Here is a 13,725-nt window from a genome sequence, read left to right on the forward strand (position 1 = left end):
ATGAGGGCGTGGGATCGGAATTTTTCTGGGGCGTCCCATCAAGCCGGCTACCTCCATTTTAGTAAAATATTCAGCGTTCTTGCCGTGAAAATTTTCATAGGTTTAAGCCTGCTTCAGCTAAGCCGCGGATGTTCCAGGCATTGCACTACCACCAAAATCGACCATTCACCTGCGCTGCCCTGGTCGGCCTGGTTTTGTGCTACCACCGGGTTCAGCCCACGTATAGCGTTACGTTACCCCATGTATTCTTATGGAGCGTGTAGGTGCAGTGTTACAGATGAACAAACAGGCAGATTTCGGGGGAAGCTTAGCCGAAGAATGCCTACATGCACCATCTATATCAGATATACGCTTTCCTACCTAATATATATATATATATATATATATATATATATATATATATATATATATATATATATATATATATATATATATATATATATTCTAAAGGTGTTTATTAGGCTGAGCTCGCAGCCGCGCAACGTCGACGGGCAGGACTGTCACAGCTTCCAAGCACGAGAGCCGTTGCTGAGCAGGAGCGCTCGACCCACTAGCGTTTAGAGCCAGTAGCGCTGAACCCACTAGCGTCTCTCTTCGCTACAAACACCCCCCGGGAGCGAGAAGGGAGCCGTCCGGCGACCTAAAAGCTCGTCACGATGAGCGGGTCGTAGTACGGCTTTAAACAGTCGACATGGACAATGTCTCGTCCACGGCGGCGCATGTTTGAAGATGGCTCAACTGGTTCTATCACATAGTTCACAGGAGATGCGCGTCCGAGAACACGATAAGGGCCTTCATACTTAGGGAACAGTCTTGATGAGAGGCCAGGGGCAGTTAAAGGAACTGAGAGCCACACGAGCGCTCCCGGATCGAAGGTGACCGTGGCAGTAGCGTCACCGCGAGTGCTCCTCTGGCGCTCTTGATCAGCGGAAGTAAAGGCCCGTGCGAGGTCGCGGCACTCTTCTGCATGTCGGACCGTGGCAGAAATTGGCACGCACTCGATGCATCCGGCCGGTACGGCAGAATGGTGTCAATGGTGTGCGAAGGGTGTCGACCATACAGCAAGAAATAGGGTGAAAATTCAGTGGTGCTCTGCGTAGCGGTATTATACGCGTAGGTGACGAATGGCAGAACGGCGTCCCAGTTCGTGTGGTCGGAGGCAACGTACATTGAAAGCATGTCGCCGAGCGTACGGTTGAAGCGTTCTGTGAGGCCATTCGTTTGAGGGTGGTACGCCGTAGTCGTACGATGAACAACGTGGCACTCTTTGAGAATCGCTTCAACTACTTCCGACAGGAAGACGCGTCCGCGATCGCTAAGCAGTTCTTGAGGTGGTTCATGCCGCAGGATGAATCGGCGAAGCAGGAATGATGCAACATCGCGCGCTGTAGCTGCTGGGAGAGGGGCAGTTTCAGCGTATCGTGTAAGGTGATCTACTGCCACAATGGCCCAGCGGTTAGCAGACGACGTCCGGTGAAGTGGCCCATACAAATCGATGCCAACGCGCCCGAAAGGCCGGGTAGGGCAGGGTAGAGCCTGCAGACCAGCTGGCGAGTGGAGGGGGGGGTGAAGATTTTCGGCGCTGGCAGTCGGGGCATGAGCGAACGAACTTTTGAATGTAGTTGTACATTCCCCGCCAGTAGTAGCGTCGTCGGAGGCGCTGGTAGGTTTTGAAAAGTCCCGAGTGAGCACACTGTGGATCAGAGTGGAACGATGCGCAGATTTCAGAACGCAGGCTTCGAGGTACAACTAATAACCACTGGCGGCCGTCAGAGGTGTAATTGCGTCGGTGAAGCAGGTCGTCTCGAATGGCGAAATGGCGAGCTTGACGGCGCAATGCACGAGTGGTTGGCTGCGATGACGGATCAGCAAGGCAGTCTACGATGGAAGCAATCCAGGGGTCCTTGCGCTGTTCAGAATCGATGGTCCCAATGTCGACGGAAGAAACGTCAAGCTGGGATATTGCGCAGCAGGGATTGTCGACTGGCAAGGGAGACCGTGAGAGGGTGTCAGCATCAGCGTGCTGGCTTCCGTTGCGGTACAGTACGCGGATATCGTAATCCTGTAAGCGAAGCGCCCAGCGGGCGAGACGGCCTTAGGGATCCTTCAATGACGACAGCCAATATAGTGCATGGTGGTCCGTGACGACATCAAATTGTAGACCATACAAATAGGGCCGGAACTTAGTAGGCGCCCAGATGATCGCCAGGCATTCTTTTTCCGTGACTGTGCAATTGGTCTCCGCTTTAGTAAGCATACGGCTTGCATATGCCACAACATATTCAGGAAACCCTTCTTTGCGCTGCGCCAGGACAACGCCGAGGCCAACACCGCTGGCATCTGTGTGTACCTCAATAGGTGCCGTTGGGTCGTAGTGGCGCAAAATGGGAGGAGACGTCAGCAAACGACGGAGCTTAGTGAACGCCTCGTCGCCTGAACAAGATCACTCGCAAAGATGTATACCCGCTGCCGCGAATCGATGACGCCATCGATAGCCTACACGGAGCAGAATTCTTTTCATCTCTATATTTACGCACCGGCTATTGGCAAGTACCCATGGCTGACGTCGATAGGCCGAAGACAGCCTTTGTCACACCCGACGGCTTATACGAACTTAACGTCATGCCGTTTGGACTTTGTAATGCGCCAGCAACCTTTGAACGCATGATGGACACAGTTCTCCGCGGTTTGAAGTGGCACACGTGCTTATGTTATCTCGACGACGTTGTTGTTTTTGCCTCTGACTTTACCCCGCACCTCCCCCAATTCTAAAGGTGTTTCTTAAGCAGAGCTCGGAGCAGCGCAACGTCGACGGGCGGGGCAGTCACAGCTTCCAAGCACGAGAGCCGTTGCTGAGCAGGAGCGCTCGACCCACTGGCGTTTAGAGCCAGTAGCGCTGAACCCACTAGCGTCTCTCTTCGCTACAATATATATATATATATATATATATATATATATATATATATATATATATATATATATATATATATATATATATATATATATATATAGTCATATCATGAGAAGCCAACAAACACTGACACCAAGGACAACATAGGGGAAATTACTTGTGCTTAATAAATGGAATGAAGAAACGATAAGTTAATGATAATTAAAGTGGATGAAAAAACAACTTGCCGCAGGTGGGAACCGAACCCACAACCTTCGCAAAGGCTGTGGGTTCGGTTCCCACCTGCGGCAAGTTGTTCTTTGATCCACTTTAATTTCCAGATTTATCGCAGATTTATTCAATTGCCTTATTCTTAATTACAAGACCAATTTATGCCGGTCACTTAAAGGCATGCACATTTCCTGGCATAGATATGATGGTTAGCATACATATCGTTGGTTGCCGCAGGCGTCTGAACTTTTTCACTATCGCTAATTGACAGTTTAATGTACTATATATATATAATTCATATATAATTTTCTAGATAATAATGTAGGCTCTTTTCAGGACTTCCAGAGGACGTCCTATCACGCACATTTTGCGAATAAAAGTGTAGGCTCTATTCGGGACTTCCAGAGGCTGTAAGAAGGCTTACTCGCGCGTGCTTTACACCCGTAGCTTCGCCTTATAGGCGCAGAAAGTTGCATGCGAGTAAAGCGTTAGTCTCTTTTTGTTTTGCGTGTCTCTTTCCTGTTTGCGCTGAACTCTTATTGCCTGTTTTCTTTTTCTTGTTTTGTCTCTGTCAAATATTTATAGCTTTCCCATTTTGTTAATGACGAGGCTAGCGTTCACGCTGGGAAGGTAGGACCTGGTGACAGTGCGTGCCCATAACCTCGTAGACGACGTCTTGCCTGGGTCCGGTTGCACTACGTTCGCGTCAACGAGATGTCCAAGGACGGTGATCTGGCGACGGCCGAATTGGCACTTCGATACGCTGAGTTGCAGACCGGCTCGACGAAAAACGTCCAGGACTGCTGAGAGGCGCTCGAAGTGCGTAGCGAACGTTGAGGAGAATACTATAACGTATTCTAAGTAGCACAGGCACGTGGAGCATTTGAAACCGTGAAGAAGGGAGTCCATCATGCGTTCAAAAGTGGCAGGAGCGTTACCTAGACCGAACGGCATCACTTTGAATTGATAAAGACCGTCGGGTGTTACAAAGGCAGTCTTCTCGCGGTCGAGATCGTCCACGGCAATCTGCCAATAGCCGGAGCGAAGGTCAATACAGGAGAAAAAGCGAGCACATTGAAGACAGTCAAGGTCGTCATCAATCCGAGGTAGGGGATACACGTCCTTTTTGGTAACCCTGTTAACGTGCCGATAGTCCACGCAAAAGCGCCATGAGCCATCCTTCTTTTTTACCAGCACAACAGGTGACGCCCATGGACTACATGACGGTTCAATAATGTTCTTGGCAAGCGTTTTGGGAACTTCGGTGTGGATAACTTGACGCTCAGCCGGTGATACTCGATACGGGCGGCGATGAATAGGAGGGGCATCACCGGTATTAATGCGATGTTTGACAGCTGTTGTTTGGGCCAAAGGACGATCGTTAAAGTCAAAAATACCCGCCGTGGTTGCTCAGTGGCTATGGTGTTGGGCTGCTGAGCACGAGGTCGCGGGATCGAATCCCGGCTACGGCGGCCGCATTTCGATGGGGGCGAAATGCGAAAACACCCGTGTGCTTAGATTTAGGTGCACGTTAAAGAACCCCAGGTGGTCAAAATTTCCGGAGTCCTCCACTACGGCGTGCCTCATAATCAGAAAGTGGTTTTGGCACGTAAAACCCCAAATATTATTATTAAAGTCAAAAATATCTTGGTAGGAAATCAGAACGTGGTAGAGCGCACGAGCGTGCTCGGAAGGCATGCCGGGTGCAATCATTTTTTGTAAGTTGGCGATGGTGCAAGTTGCCGACTGCGACGGTAGAGGAGGATCGGCTGAATTGTCGTCTACTGAAATCGATGCTACAGAGTGATCCTCGAATGAGTAAAGTTGGGCCAGAGACATCCCGCGTGGCAGCACTTGTGTCGTCAAGCCAAAATTGACCACTGGCAGGCAGACGCAATTCGTCGTAATAGATAAAACTGTATGAGGTAGTGTGATCCCATGTGTAAGGAGGACGTCTTGCATAGGAGCCGCGATGTAGTGACCGTCGGGGACTGGTGGGGATCACACGAAATCAACGTAAGTAAGTGCCGAAGGTTGCAAGCGAACGAAGTCGACGGAACTGAGGCGAGTGGGGTGTGGTTCAGTGGGATCCAGAACAGGCAGGTCAAGGCGGAGAGTACTGGCGGAACAATCGATGAGAGCAGAATGTGCGGAGAGGAAGTCTAAGCCGAGGATGATGTCGTGGGGTCAGTGGGCGATGACTGTGAATAACACGATAGTGGAGTGATCGGCGAAGGAGACGCGGGCGGCACACATACCAATTACGGGGGCCGTTCCGCTATCGGCGACGCGGACAACATACGTCGTGGCGGGCGTGATTATTTTCTTCAGCCGGTTACGAAGGTCAGCGATCATTGCCGACAAATGCGCCCCAGTGTCAAGAAGATTCAGATGAGTGGGCAACGTCAGTAGAGGATTTGGTGGCAGTGCAGCAATGCAGCAATGGAGCAATGCAGCGTCACCTCGAGGCGCTGCATCGTCTAGTTTTCCGGCTGGGAGTGGCGTCCGCAGATATTCGGCGAATAGGAGCGACGGGGTTGGGGAGAGCGAGATTGTCGTCGTTGTGCCGAAGGCGAACGAGTATGGTGGTTCGGCGCAGGAGATGCAGTAGCGGCATAGGGACGAGAAGGGCCACCTGGGGGGCGAGAGTACGCAGTATAAGTAGACCGGGTCAGGGAACTCCAGCGACTGCGACAGTGCCGAGAAATGTGCCCGATTCGACGGCAGTGGAAACAAATGGGCTTGTCGTCAGCAGTGCGCCATTCAGATGGGTTGCGGAAACGTGGTGGGCAATAAGATGCGGGACGGGGCGGAATCGAGGAAGCCGGGTGGGTATCATGGCGGTGGGCTCATGGCGATGGGCAATGGGCGACGGGTGGGTATCATGGCGAGGGTGTGAAGACCCATGTTTGCGAACTCCTGGCGGACAACTGCCTGGATCAGGGAAACCGTTACTGCAGGTGCGTTTGAGGAGCTGGAGTCTAAGGCAGCCGGACAGGCGGCCTCGATCTCACGCCGAACGATCCTGGTAACATCGCCAGTGTTGTTGGGACGAGGAGCGTCGGCACAGGAAGATGTCGCTGGGGTGTTGGGCAGACGGGCAAACTGCTGGTCAATACGACAGCTTTTAGCGAATTACAGGTGGCGGCACTCTTCTATAACTGTATCCACCGTCGCCACGTTGTTGAAAACGAGCAAGTTGAAGGCCTCATCGGCAATGCCGTTGAGGATATGGGAAACCTTGTCAGACTCAGTCATGTGTGCGTCAACTATGCGGCACAGAGCCAAGACGTCCTGAATTTACGTGACGTTGGGCTTTATTGACGTCTGCACACGGCCAGATAACGCCTTCTGCGCGATAAGTTGGTGACCGTAGGGGTCGCCGAACAAGTCTTGGAGCTTTTGCTTGAGCGAATCCCAACTGGTAAGCTCATCTTCGTGCGTCCGAAACCGAAACGCGAGGTGTGCAACGAGGTGAAAGACTGTTGGCGAGCATGATAGTTGGGTCCCACCGGTTACTGCGGCTGACGTGTTCGTACAGGCTGATGCAGTCCTCGACGTCTTCCCCATTTTTGCCCGACAATACGCCAGGATCACGGGGAGCGGGGAGAGCGATGTAGGTCGTCGAAGTGGCAGCAGGTGTCGGAGCCGGCGCAGTTGAGTTGTCGTCGACGGGAGCCGTGAAGGAAGGCTCGACATACCGTCCACTGCGAAGCTCCTTGACGAGGTACAGGGAACGTCCACGGTCCACCTCCACCAGATATGTTACGTAAGAAGACGCAGACGAAAAACTATATACAAGTATATTTACAAGGAAATACGCCGCACTTGGCCAAGAGGCAACATCCCGCGCTAGCCTCTCATCGTCGTCGTCGTCTTCACACTGCTCGCCTCTTCGTCATCGCAAATACTGTTCCGTAGAAATATAATAAGATTATCCGGAACTGAGACGTCCCGTGGCCCCTTACTTTCCGCAAAAGAAGAAGCAATAACATCGAACTTTGACCATGCGACAATTCACTGCTGCGAAACAATGTATTTTTTTTCCTTTCGTAGGGCGCGGGCGCCGCAATGAAAAACCGAAAAGGAAAGTACGTTCGCCACAATCGGATGCCTACTTTCGGCACCTAATGTGGCTACCGAAGGAATATCGAAGAAAACGTGAGACGCTTGGTCCGCTGAGAACCATGCGCATACAGCTCGGCATCCCGTACCGGGGAGACAAGGCGTGAAATGTTTATAACATTAAACCCGCAAATTTCCTCAGTTGAAAATCTGAAGCACAACTTTGGAAATGTCAATGCTCCTTTCGCATCAAAAAGTTTATGAGAACTTTGTAGACATAAAGTTTCGGCATCGATATCCATACGCTCCGTAGATTCCGCGGCCTCCGCGAGATGCCGCGGCGAGCCCGTTCGCCATCAAAACGCCCTTGAAACTTTCTGCTCCTTGCGTTATGTGACTCCCGATGCATGGGCGTGGCCGCGAAATCCAGCCCGAGTTCGCAATGCTCGCGGTGAAATGTCTTTTCGAGCGTGAAAAAGACATTGTAGACAAAATCCAGAATGATTTCCGGCTCCGGAGGTTGCTTTGGTCGCCGGTGCATGGACGGCACAAAAAAATTTCGGGGAGGAGGGGGGGTGCCTGAAGCCTCATAAGCCCCCCCCCCCCTTGACTACGCCCCTGCACATGAAGGACAAAAGCCTAAGAATGCAAGGCACGTGGTGAAAGATTTGCGGTAGCTTTTGCAAAGAAACGGGGGTAAATTATTGGCTACTATGAAAAAGCCTTGGGCTGACCAGTTCTGGCTAATAATTAAGCTCGTTGACAGAAAGTTACATTCCTTAGACAAATGAGTACTGTAAAGAGCTGGGCCATGGCTTTCAATGAAAGGTAGTAATGAAGAACAAGTCTTAGAACAGCCGCCTTCATGTTTTATCTTGAATGTCCGGATAAATATTTAAAGGAGGGGGAGATGACTCAGTACCAGGTTAAGAATAACGTATGTAGGGCAGGCCCACACATCATTAACAATGGCAAATGACATCGCTGATATTTCTGGCTCGTGTTGCGAACATTAAAATATGAACCAGTTTCTCTGTCAATAGAGAGGTTTAGCTTGTCCGGTATTCCGGTGAAACGCAGGCGGACGCCCGGGGCGTTGGGTCGTTGGGTCGTTGGGGCGGAGGCATAAACGTGATCTGTCTGCATGGTGCAGCCACCTGGTGGCGCAGTGCTCAAACAGACAGAAACAGCTAATATTGCAGTAACCAAGTGTATTTCACTTTGTTGCGGGTGTAAATTTTTGGCAGCAACATGATTACGCCAGTACCGAAAATTTGCCGCGACGTGACAATACCAATTACAGCCGCACGGTTCTCAGAACATTCAAGCAACCAGAGAGGCACCATGCTGTAATGTTTTCCTTGTCATATTAGTATGTATGGAAGATAGGCTTAGTCACATATGTATACTAAAGGCAAAACATTTTCATTAGGGAGCATGGTTCTTTCTTTTTCGTTTCTTTTTCAACTTGGAACGAGAGAAATGAGTGCAAGATGATTATTGTTGGTACATTTATATAGCGACAGCATGCTGATTATTAAACATAGAGTTACCGTGAACCCCGGAAACGCATGCAACTATATAAAGAAGTGAACCTTAGCAAAGCTCCACAACCATAAGTCCACGTCAGTTCAAATGCATATGCTTAGAAAAACAAGCTTAAAATAGCATAACTTACAACATAATTTAGCCGTCATACATACCACTCATAGGGGCTAGCGGGGCTGAGTTCACCAGAAATGATCCTACAAAAAGCCTTTTTTGTTGAAAAAAAACGAAATCTGTGTTCCTGTTAGGGTTTGAGTTCATAACTGTTCATTTTACTGCCAGGTGTTCCATACACGGCCCTCCAACAGTTTCATTCCTTTCTTTCCAATGCAGTTACAATCCGATATTATTGTAGCCCAGTGTATTTGACCACCATTTTAATGTTTCAATAATTCAAATACTTAACTCTAAAGAGTACTAAAAGTGAAATATTTTCATGTGGCTAGTTCCATCAGTGAGTAAAGTCATCCTTAGTCTACTCTAACTTCTGTTGTCTTAAATATCGAATGCTGTGTCGTATTGGGAGTTGCACCAGTAAACACAATCGGAACATAAATAAGTTTGTACACCACAGATCTTAGAAGTTACCCATTGACAAATACCTCCTAAAATTGACACAGTGCTTAAAAAGCCTGAGTATGTGAAAGGGAGCAAAGGCTTTGCAAGTTTAAAAGCAGTCCATCAAGAGCGATGTGTTTTCAGGTAACACTATATCATATTAAATACAAACGGCAAGTGGAAAGTAGGGTCCCCAGATTATATTTGGCCATGGCCATGACATTACGTGATATGATTATGAGATACTTTCAGCTGTCCACATAGTTGACAGTGCAAGCCTTGCTTTAATTAGAAAGCTTGTCATCAAAAGTTGCCACAGTAGACTGACGCCTACTTGTATGTAATGGTTCATTGGTAGTTCTGTGGGTTTTTTCGTCACCCCACTTGGGAGAACACTTAACACACTCCTTTTACTATTGCAAACAAATCCTTTCTTTCAAACATTTCCACTTCCCCTATCCATAGCCTTCATTTTAATCTTATGCACCTTACCTGCTTATCCTCATCGACCCTTGAAGGGAAGAGCTATGCGGAAATCAAATGTTACTCTAATGAAGGCAAGTCGCTTTGTCCAAACGTTGACTCCAGGCAGAGTATTCTCTTGTTAAGTGACGGTCGGTCACATAATGAATTGCGTGCATGGTGCTGTATTTTATTACAGTATTGCACTGATTCAAAGATCTATCTACAAAATTGTTGAACGGATGCAATTCGTTCTACGTTTCAAATAGCTTGCCCTACACAAAATCTTGTACAGTAGGGTGTAATTTAAAAGCACAGTTCATTTCTGCTCAACTTGTAATACCTTCACTGGCCAGGCCATTGCTTGACCAAGTATGCTGACCAACTATCCCTGGTTGACAGCTATCCCTGGTTAAGCCATAAGTACAAGGGCATCTCCGAGCCGTTCAAATGAGTATGGAAAAGAACATTTCCGCAATAACTTTGGTTTATTCACACTAAGAATAAGATATTCTGACAGGGCTGCCTTTGTTGGCTCGCTGGATTGAAAAAGCGCACATGCATGAATCACTGCATGCTTTCATGTGGAAAGCTAGCATTTGTATTGTGTCATTGTTTCACGCTACAAGTGAATCATCTATTTCATTATTGCGGAAAGTTGGGCTAGCTGGTGTTTAATCATTACACCTTGCAGCGAGGGTCGTGTGTTCTTGTGTGTCATCGCCTTGTCCCTGTCAGTGCGCTGCTTCACCACCAAGGTATGATCATCTATTTCATATTCCAATGTAGTTTTCGATGACCGTAGATAAAGAAATATGAACTGGTAATTTTGACTACCTAAAACATAGACTATCATAACACCGACATGATCAGGTAAAAAGAAAGCAGAGCAGTTCCTGACTTCCACCTTTATTTCCTATGCTAGCGAACGTGCCATAAATGTCGGACACGTAAAGTGGGCAGCCACAACGCAATGGCACCTGAATTTCACAGGTGCAAACACCCCGTCAAAAATTGCAACCTGTTGCGCGGAAAGACATGCGTATAGTGCATTTTATATGTATTGGTAGTGCGCAATCAAAGAACTGCGGCGCAGAGAAATCGTGAAGTTATTACAAAATCAGCTATATTTATACCGCCTTCGCTGCAACCAAGAACATTACCAGAAAGCAGTTTCTGTCTTTTACGCACATAACCGAAGCCAGATTCAAAGCAATGCATGTTTAGAATGTTCAAAAAACAGCGCTATTTTTCAAAATCCCGTATCGTTAACCTGCATGACGCCTCGTATTACGTTGGAAATGGAAAGGCAAAAAATAAAGGTAAATACAAAACATAAAAATGAGTAAGTCATTGCGCACTGTCTAAACTACTAAATACTATTGCATACAGCTTTAACGGACGACTGTCAACAGCAGACAGAATAAGTTACTGATTTGTAGCACACACCAAAAAACACGTAGTATGAGCTGTAGGAGTGCTCGTTTGCAGGAACGGTGAGATCACTGTGACCACTGTGACTATGGACAGCAGTTCATGGCGAGAACCGCTAATTTGTTAGTCACTGTGCAAGGAGTAAATAATATGTGCCTCTAACGTGCAGCTTCTCCGCAGCACAACGTAGTACTGAACCTCACTGACAAAAACAAGCAAGTTGGAAACATCTCGCTCGCACGAAGACACTAAAACCACGAAACTCAAGCTAAACAGTTATTGGCTTAATTTTGTTGATGGTTTGTCATAGTACCAGTACAGTCAGATATGTATAGAACATACCGATACTTCTTCATTGCAGTAAAAATTTATGCGATGAAGCCGATAGTCTTTCGCGTAAAATTTTATCGCAGCCACCGAAATTGATGAGAACATCTCGCAAAACTTGATTTGCAGATATATATATATATATATATATATATATTCAGCGAACGCTTTCGAAAATCTATAAAATTTGCCTGTGGTAGTTGTTACAGTTCAGTTTATGAGCCGGTATACTCGAGTTAATTTGTTAACGAAACGTAGTTTCATGCACTGAAGCACACAAGTCACTGGAACGCCAATGCATTTCTCCTCAAATTTCGGGAATTTATACCCCCAAAGTGGTGTCGTCCTGAGAATTCGTTCCAAGTGGATCCGCTTTGCACAGTCAACTGCTAGAATTTGTAATTTGCAATATGGGTCGTAATGTAATTAGTTGAAAACTTAATTAGTAAATATTTATTAATTAGTACATTTTGCATCTCAATTTTTTTGCAAGTATTGTCCACCATTTCGAGTAGACCAGCTCATGAACTAAAATTGAGCTTTCTGCCACAGGCAACCTTTAAAAAATATTAAAAGTGTTCAGTAAAGCAATGAAGGTGGCTAGTTGGTGAACGTTCATGGTTATATTGCGCTCAGTTTTACAAACACGATATTAAGGAGGGACAGGACGTGGACGGACGCAGCACAAACTACCAATTGTTTAATAAAGAACGCGCTGTTAAATACTGTTAAAGAACAAGGAGATATGGTGCGGGGGGGGTACATATAAAAAGATATGACAAGGTGACGACATGTGATTATAGTTTGGGTCAGGCATACGTCGTTCACATGCACCCGTTCGCCCTGGCAAACTCTACCTCAGCTTTGATAAGCGCGATGGACGGAGTGCTTACGCGCATCTCTTTTTCTTTAGCTATCGCGAGCGCCTCCCATATTTCCCATATAATGATGTTCCGATGACTGTGGTGCTTTCTAGTACTAGAAAGCACCACAGTCATCGGAACATCAAAAACAAAAACGGAGCGAGAAATATGGGAGGCGCTAGCGATAGCTAAAGGCAGCCTTGCTGGTGCGGGATTATCTTACTGAGCTATGTCGAATCCTCGGTTGCGGTAGTTGGAAGTTCAAATCCCCCGCCCGTTTCTTTATTTATTTTTTCCTCCAGTGCACTGCATCTGCAGGCTTGTAGTGACGCCTGACACCGGCGAAAGATGCCGAGAGCGAGTGGGGCTATACCAATACAGATAAAACCAAATAAGGAAGGCCCACTGAGCTTGAAGAAAAGCACTCCCTCGCCAAAACAGGAATTGGCCTCCCTGGTGCAGTATTCGGCCACAACCTCCTTGATTATATCTACGATTAACCAATGGCCCGCAGTCCCCAGAAGCTGCGGAGCACCTGACCAAGGCGGCGGTCGGGTCTGTAACACAGCAGAGGGTGCTAAGAATCTCCGGTTCCGGACAGGCCGCCAATGGAAACTGACCCTTGCAACGTTTAACACCATAACCCTCTCGAGTGAGGCTAGCTTAGCTGGACTCTTTGAGTGAATATCAAACATGGTTTGGGATATCATCGGCCTTAGTGAGATTAGAACTGGTGAGGCTTCATCATCAAGAACACCAACAACAACAACCTGGCTACCTGCAGGGCAAAGGTCTCTCCCATACTTTAACTACTGCGGTCATGTGCTAATTGTGGCCATGTTGTCCCTGCAAACTTCTTGTTCTCATCCGCCCACCTAACTTTCTGCCGCCCCCTGCTACGCTTCCCTTCTCTTAGAATCCAGTCAGTAACCCTAAATGACCATCGGTTATCTTCCCTCCTCATTACATGCCCTGCCCATGCCCCCCATTTCTTTTTCTTGATTTCAACTACGATGTCATTAACTCGCGTTTGTTCCTTCACCCAATCTGCTCTTTTCTTATCCCTTAACGTTACACACATCACGCTTCTTTCCATAGCTCGTTGCGTCGTCCTCAACTTAAGTAGAACCCTTTTCGCAAGCCTCCAGGTTTCTGCTACCTTATCCATATTAGTAATAATACTGCATCTGATTCTTGCCTATTCCTAGTTTCTTCACTGCTTTTATGCTTCCTCCGTTCCTGAGAGCATGTTCAATTCTATCCATATTATACTTCCTTATGTCAACTGTCTTACGCTTTTTGATTAACTTGGAGAGTTCTGCCAGTTCCATTCTAGCTGTAGGGTTA

The sequence above is a fragment of the Dermacentor variabilis genome, chromosome 10 (assembly GCF_050947875.1).
Source record: "Dermacentor variabilis isolate Ectoservices chromosome 10, ASM5094787v1, whole genome shotgun sequence".
Taxonomy (NCBI): Eukaryota; Metazoa; Arthropoda; class Arachnida; order Ixodida; family Ixodidae; genus Dermacentor; species Dermacentor variabilis.